This window comes from Scyliorhinus torazame, chromosome 14, assembly GCF_047496885.1.
Source record: "Scyliorhinus torazame isolate Kashiwa2021f chromosome 14, sScyTor2.1, whole genome shotgun sequence".
Classification (NCBI taxonomy): Eukaryota; Metazoa; Chordata; class Chondrichthyes; order Carcharhiniformes; family Scyliorhinidae; genus Scyliorhinus; species Scyliorhinus torazame.
The window spans coordinates 125,756,592-125,764,586 of NC_092720.1; positions in this window are offsets into that span (position 1 = coordinate 125,756,592).

Sequence of the window (7,995 nt, forward strand, 5' to 3'; positions counted from 1 at the left end):
AGCTTCGTCCCCGCTGTTACCAGACTCCTAAACGACCCTCTTATGGACTGATGGACGTATGGACTGATCTGACCTCTTCACATACTTTTTCTCCTGAGTAGTACCACACTCTGTATCCTTCACACAATGCCTGTGTCTATGTATTCACACTGTATATTTTATGTCTGCCCTATTATGTATTTTCTTTTCATGTGTGAATTGATCTGTTTGAGCTGCACACATAACAATACTTTTCACTGTATCTTGGTACACGTGACAATAAACCAATCCAATCCAATCCAGTTATGTCCTTTCGAACTCAGCTAGCTCGGTCTGTAATGGTAATACCGAGCCACGCTTGGTGATGGAATTGAAGCCCCCCACCCAGAGTCTATTCTGCGCCCTTGCCACCCTCAGTGCTTCCTCCAAGTGGTGTTCAACGTGGAGGAGTACTGATTCATCAGCTGAGCGTGGACGGTATATAAATAATAATAATAATCGCTTATTGCCACAAGTAGGCTTCAATGAAGTTACTGTGAAAAGCCCCAAGTCGCCACATTCCGGCACCTGTTCAGGGAGGCCGGTACGGGAATTGAAACCACGCTGCTGGCCTTGTTCTACGTTACAAGCCAGCTGTTTAGCCCACTGTGCTTTTTCCTTGCCCATGTTTAACCTGAAGCCATGAGATCTCATGGGGTCCAGAGTCGATGTTGAGGACTTCCCAACTGTGTACCACTATGCCACCACCTCTGCTGGTGGGACAGGACATACCCAGGGATGGTGATATTGGTGTCTGGGACATTATTTGTAAGGTACGATTCTGTCAGTCTGACAATATCAGGCTGTTGCTTGATTAATCTGTGAGACAAGTTTGACACAAGCCCCCAGATGTTAGCAAGGAGAACTTTGCAGGGTTTGCTGTTATTGCTTCTGGTGCCTAGGATGAGCTGGGTGGTCCATCCAATTTCTTTTTCAGTCAAATTATTGATTTTTTGGCGATTTGATACAACTGAGTGGCTGGCTTGCGAGGGGATTTCAGAGGGCATTTAAGAGTCAACCACATTGCTGTGTATCTGGAGTCACATGTAGGCCAGACCGGATGAGAACTGCAGATTTCCTTTCCTTCCATAAAGGGCATCATTAGACTTTTAATTCCAGATATTTATTAGATTCAGTTTCCACCATCTGTCATGGCGGGATTCGAACTCTGGTCCCCTGAGTATTACCCTGGGCCTCTGGATCACCAGTCCAGTGACAATACCACTAACCTCCTCCATTTCTTTCTCTGTAACAGGTGAAACCCACAGGCCTTGCATATCAGAAACAACAGAAGCAGTGAGAATCACTTTTAATGGGCAGCACGGTGCCGCAGTGGGTTAGCATTGCAGCCTCAAAGTGCTGAGGTCCCAGGTTCGATCCCGGCTCTGGGTCACTGTCCATGTGGAGTTTACACATTCCCCCCCCCCCCCCGTGTTTGCGTGGGTTTTGCCCCCACAACCCAAAGATGTGCAGGCTAGGTGGATTAGCCACGCTAAATTGCCCCTTAATTGGAAAAATGAATTGGGTACTCTAAATTTTTTTCCAAAAATCACTTTTAACGCAATCCATCAGAGTCAGCATGGTTTTATGAAGGGTAATCGTGTTTGACTAATTTGCTAGCGTTCTTCACACATTTTTTCTCCTGAGTAGTACCACACTCCTGTATCCTTCACACAATGCCTGTGTCTATATATTTGCACTGTATATTTTATGTCTGCCCTATTATGTATTTTCTTTTCATGTGTGGATTGATTTGTTTGAGCTGCACGCAGAACAATACTTTTCACTGTATCTCGGTACACGTGACAATAAACCGATCCAATCCACATGGATAATGGGCATCCTGTAGGCGTAGTATATCGAAACTTCCAGAAGGCATTTGATAAGGTTAATAAACAAGGTAAGATCACATGGGATTAGGGGTAATTTATAGGCTTGGATAAAAGACTGGCTAACCGACAGAAGGCAAGGATAAGTGGGTCTTTTTCTTGTTAATGACCCATTTGCATCCTCCCACTGGTGCGGGGCGCGAACCTCGATCCCGATAAAAGCGGGGTGCCAGAGCATCGGAAACGGATCAGCGTCCCTTCTCCACCTCATCGGTAACTCCGCTATTGGCGGCGCGAGGCAAGGAATTCAGCCCTATATGTCTGCTAAAGCTGTGATTAAGGGGTTAACAGCTAGGCAGGCTGTGATGTCACTCATGGGAGGAGCTGGGTCTGTCTTAGATTAGTTTTTCAGCCCTGCCCCTGTGTCTGTTCTTAGATTCATTTTTAGAGTTCAGCTCTGGATTCTGAGGAAAGGAGACTGACTTCTGTCAATATATGCAGGCATGCAGATAATGATATACAGACAGGCACAGACAGGCAGCTAATGAACACAGAGAACAGGACATGACCAATGAGCAGGCAGGACACTCAGGGGTGGTATCTCACTATAAAAGGCATGAGGCACTCACTCTCCGCCTCTTTCCACTGATGAACATCTACAGAGTGAGTCAGGGTGTATTTACAGTATCACACCTCCAGCACGTGGCTAAGAGCTAGTCTGGTTCAGTCAGACAGAGTAACCACACTTAGATTAGCAGAGATTCAAACTCATAGAGAACTGTGCTACTGGTTCAATAAATCAGATTGAACTAACTTCAAAGCTTTTTTTGATTAAAGCTGCATCCAGTTGCAGCCTGTGTAGTCCCAGAGTACATAACACAAGATGCTCCCAGGAGACTGCTTAATCTAGGTGGTTTACCTCAGTCCGTTCTGTGACGACCAGCGAATGTAGCCCGGCACCATGTAGAAGATTCAGGCTCCTTACCAGCTCAGGACCTCCGGCAATCTCAGTGCCAACTGGCGGACATTCAAGCAAAAGTTTCTGCTGTACATCGAAGCTTCAGACCTCGTGGGTGCGTCTGATGCAAGGAAGATCGCCCTTCTCCTCTCAACAGTGGGTGATCAAGCCATCGGACTCTTCAACTCTTTTCACTTCACCGAAGGCCAGGACAAGACAAAGTTTCAGACCATCCTGGACAAGTTTGACAGTCACTGTGAAGTGGACACTAATGAAATCTTCGAGCGCCACATATTCAAACAGCGTCGACAAGGTAAAGATGAATCTTTCAACTCCTTCTTAACTAACCTCTGCCTGCTAGCGCTGTCCTGCAACTTTGGTGATATTGCTGGCTCCATGATCAGAGATCAAATCGTTTTTAGAGTTCACTCTGATCCCCTGAGAGAGCAGCTACTGAAAATCAAGCATATGACCCTGCCAGTCGCGATTGAAACATGCACAGTGCATGAGCATGCCAAAAATCGCTATGCCCAGTACAAATTGGCTGAAAATGAGAAACATGCCTCCCACGAGGCAGAGAGAGTGCAGGCCATCTCCCGGATGCAGTGCCTCAGCATTGATGAAAGCGACGATTTTGCGCGCTTTTCCCGGGGCCCCAAGCATGCACGATGCGAACGGGATAACGAAGCGGCCGACATCCGCACTGCGCATGTGCGACGACGCGCGGAGCGTCAGGACGCTGACGTCATGACGTGCGCGAACTGTGGCAACGCCCACTTAAAGAAACACTGCCCTGCAAGAGGCAGGCGATGTTTAAACTGCGGGAAGCCTGGACACTATGCAGCCTTGTGCTGGTCTGCACCACCAGTCAGGGGCCAGCGCTCCCAATTCCGACGACGGTGCGTTCAGAGTGTGCAACAACGATTACAGGATTCTGATCCTGGCAGCACAACAAATCCAGAGGAAGAATGCCTGGACTCCGCCTACTGTGTGGGCATCATTACCAAATGTGACTATGCCACATCCAACTCATCACAAAGTCAATCCATCCTCGCTGTGGATTCTGCAGACAAATGGTGTGCAGCGATGCAGGTCAACCACTGCTCTATCCAGTTTAAGATGGACACCGGTGCTTCTGCCAACCTCCTCTCACAGGCAGATTTTAAACGCATCAAGAAGCCCCCAAGGTCCTTCCTGGAGCCTGCAGGCTCCTGGACGACAATGGAAATGCCATCACGGCACTGGGATCCTGCCATCTACTCGTCTCCAACTGGAGCACCCATGCTCGGTTACGTTTTTAAATTGTCAACACAGACAGGGCATCCCTACTTGGCGCGCATGCCTGCAAGCAGCTGAACCTCCAGCATTGATGACATCCTCGCTCAGTATCCGGATGTGCTCGACGGGATGGGCACGCTGCCATATCGATACAAGATTCTGCTACGACCTGATGCCAAGCCAGTGGTCCACGCACCACGCCGGGTCCCGGCTCCGCTGAGGGAGCGCCTGAAGGCACAGCTCAAGGATCTTCAGCAACAGGGCATCATTTCCAAGGTAACCGAACCGACTGACTGGGTCAGCTCGATGGTATGTGTCATAAAGCCTTCGGGAGACCTGCACATCTTTATTGATCCCAAGGATCTCAATAAGAATATAATGCATGAACACTACCCCATCCCAAAGCGGGAGGAACTCACCAGTGAGATGGCACACGCACGTTTTTTCACCAAGTTAGATGCATCACATGGATTTTGGCAAATCCAGCTGGATGGCTCTGCACCTTCAACACACCGTTTGGCAGATACTGCTATAATCGCATGCCGTTTGGTATTGTCTCGGCATCGGCGATCTTCCATCGCATCATGGAGCAGATGATGGAGGGCATTGAAGGGGTTTGTGCGTACGTGGACGACATTATCATATGGTCCACGACCCCTGAAGAGCATTTTTCTCGTCTCCAGCAGGTATTTTGCCGTGTCCATACCAATGGCCTGAAGCTGAACAGGCCCAAATGTTGCTTTGGCATGTCGACACTCAAGTTCCTAGATGGCCAGATCTCTCAGCAGGGCGTGCGCCCGGACACAGACAAGGACAAGGCTATCGAAGCCATAAAGGTCCCTGAAGACAAGAAGGCGGTGTTGCGCTTCCTGGGTATGGTCAATTTTCTGGGCAAGTTCATCCCAAACCTGGCCTCACACACCACGGCCCTACGTAACCTGGTGAAAAAGTCCACTGCCTTTGAGTGGATGGCAGCACATCAGGCAGAGTGGTTGGAGCTGAAAGTCAAGCTCACCACTGCACCCGTCTTGGCATTTTTCAACCCAGACAGGGAGACGAAGATCTCAACAGATGCGAGCCAGGATGGCATCAGTGCGGTGCTGCTCCAACGCGATGAAACTTCACCCTGGGCACCGGTAGCCTATACATCGAGGGCCATGATGCCCACCGAAACAAGATATGCGCAAATAGAGAAGGAATGCCTGTGTCTTCTCACTGGCATTCTCAAGTTTCACGACTATGTCTACGGCCTGCCGACATTCACTGTCGAGACGGATCATAGGCCTTTGGTCCACATTATCCACAAGGACCTGAACGACATGATGCCTCGGTTGCAGCGCATCCTCCTCAGACTCAGAAGGTAAGACTTTGACTTAGTGTACACGTCTGGCAAGGAGCTCATCATTGCTGATGCATTGTCCCGCTCCATCACATTGCCTAGTGAACCCCTGAAAATCATCCGGCAGATTGAATCACAGGTGCAGCTGTGTGCTCGCACCCTCCCGGCGCCTGATGAGAAGGTGGATCGTATCCGCGAGGAAACAGCCAAAGACCCCCTCTTGCAGCGTGTCATGCACCACATTGCCAATGGCTGGCAGAAAGGGCAGTGCCCTCAATTTTACAATGTGAAGGACGATGTGATTGACGGTATCCTCCTCAAGCTGGACCAGATTGTCATTTCACTCCGTCTCCAGAGCTTGGTGCTCCGCCAAATCCATGAGGTACACCCGGGCGTCGAGAAGTGCAGACGCAGAGCCAGGCAGGCTGTCTACTGGCCTGGTATTAGCCAGGACATCTCAAACATGGTCCTCAACTGTGCGACCTGTCAATGCAAGGAGATGCTCCAGCAGCATGAAATCGAGACCTCCCCGTGGTCCAAGGTTGGCAAAGACCTCTTTTGTGCGAATCATTGTGTCTACGTGTTGATAATTGACTATTTCTCCAATTACCCTGAAGTCGTGAAGCTCTCAGACCTCACATCTCAGACCGTCATCAAGGCTTGTAAGGAGACGTTCTCCAAGCATGGTATCCCACTCACTGTCATGAGTGACAATGGCCCGTGCTTCAACAGCCACGAGTGGTCTATATTTGCCAAGTCATACCATTTCAAACATGTCACTTCCAGCCCACACTATCCGCAGTCCAATGGGAAGGTTGAAAAAGGGGAGCACATTGTGAAACAGCTCATCTCCAAGGCCGCGGATTCTGCTTCTGACATCTACCTCGCGCTGCTTGCGTACAGAGCGACCCCACTGTCCACTGCCATGTCGCCGGCTCAACTCCTGATGAACAGGAACATGCGGACGACACTTCCAGCCATACACTTGCCCAACCCGGATCACCTCCCGGTGCTGCAGAAGGTGCAGCAGCTCTGAAACCAGCAAAAGCAGGCTATGATGCTCATGCCACCGATTTGCCCGTGTTATCCCCGGCAGACACTGTCAGGATCAAGATACCGGATGATGGCTGGTCTGCTCCAGCTGTTGTTGTTCGACAGGCTGTGCCCCGCTCGTATGTTGTATGTATGGCTGATGGTTCTGTTGTGCGACGAAACAGACGGGCACTGCGCAAAGTTGCCTGCCTGCAACCGCTTTCTTCTCCGTTTCGGTCCGTTGTTTTGCGTCCTCCTGATACCTCGAACTACGAGGCTCCAGTCAGGTTTCCATCCCACCTGTCAAGGCGCCGCCGTCCCCACCACCACCTCTCCGGCGGTCGACAAGGATCAGACGCAAGCCCCAGAGACTGGATTTATGAACATTTGTTTGGTTTGCTATGTTCTGTTTTCTCACATTAGACAGCTGTCTTCACATGTAAATACGTTCACATATGCCACCGCTTGTAAATATATTAATATATGCCACCACATGTAAGTACATTCCCATGTGACAACAAAACATTTTAAAAAAGGGAAGATGACATGATATGCAGACATGCAGATAATGATATACAGACAGGCAGCTAATGAACACAGAGAACAGGACATGACCAATGAGCAGGCAGGACACTCAGGGGTGGTATCTCACTATAAAAGGCACGAGGCACTTACACTCTGCCTCTTTCCACTGATGAACATGTACAGAGTGAGTCAGGGTGTATGTACAGTATCACACCTCCAGCACGTGGCTAAGAGCTAGTCTGGTTCAGTGAGACAGAGTAACCAAACATACGTTAGCCGAGAGTCGAACTCATAGAAAACTGTGCTAACTATGCTACTGGTTCAGTAAATCAGATTGAACTAACTTCAAGGTCTGGAGTATCTTTTGGTTAAAGCTGCATCCAGTTGCAGCCTGTGTTATCCCAGAGTACATAACACATCAACGTCTGGTAACTTTTCTCCCAAACATTAATCTGTAAGCCACAGAATATTAACTTTCTTAATAAGTGGCATTTGCCTGGATTTTGCTTAATTGAAACTTTCGAAGTAGATGGGATAATAAGTTCAAAAGCCTTTATTTTTTTCAGAACTGTTTAACTGTGAATTGAAAAGCTGTCTTTTCTTGGATGTTAATGAGGTAACTTCTGTGTTAATAATAAAGTTACTTTAATATAAAAGAGCACTTGGTGTCAGTGGAATCACTCCTGGAACCGGGCAGCACGGTGGCACAGTGGGTAGCACTGCTGCCTCACAGCGACAGGGTCCCAGGTTCAATTCCAGCCTTGGGAGACTGTGCGGAGTCTGCACGTTCTCCCCGTGTCTGCGTGGGTTTCCTCCGGGTGCTCCGGTTTCCTCCCACAGTTCAAAGATATTCGAGTTAGGTAGATCGGCCATGCTAAAACAGAAATTGCCCTTCAGTGTCCAGGGATGTGCAGGTTAGGTGATAGGGTAGGGGACTGGACCAAAGTTTAACGTTCTTTCAGAGGGTCGGTGCAGACTTGATGGGACAAATGGCATCCTTCTGCACTGTAGGAATT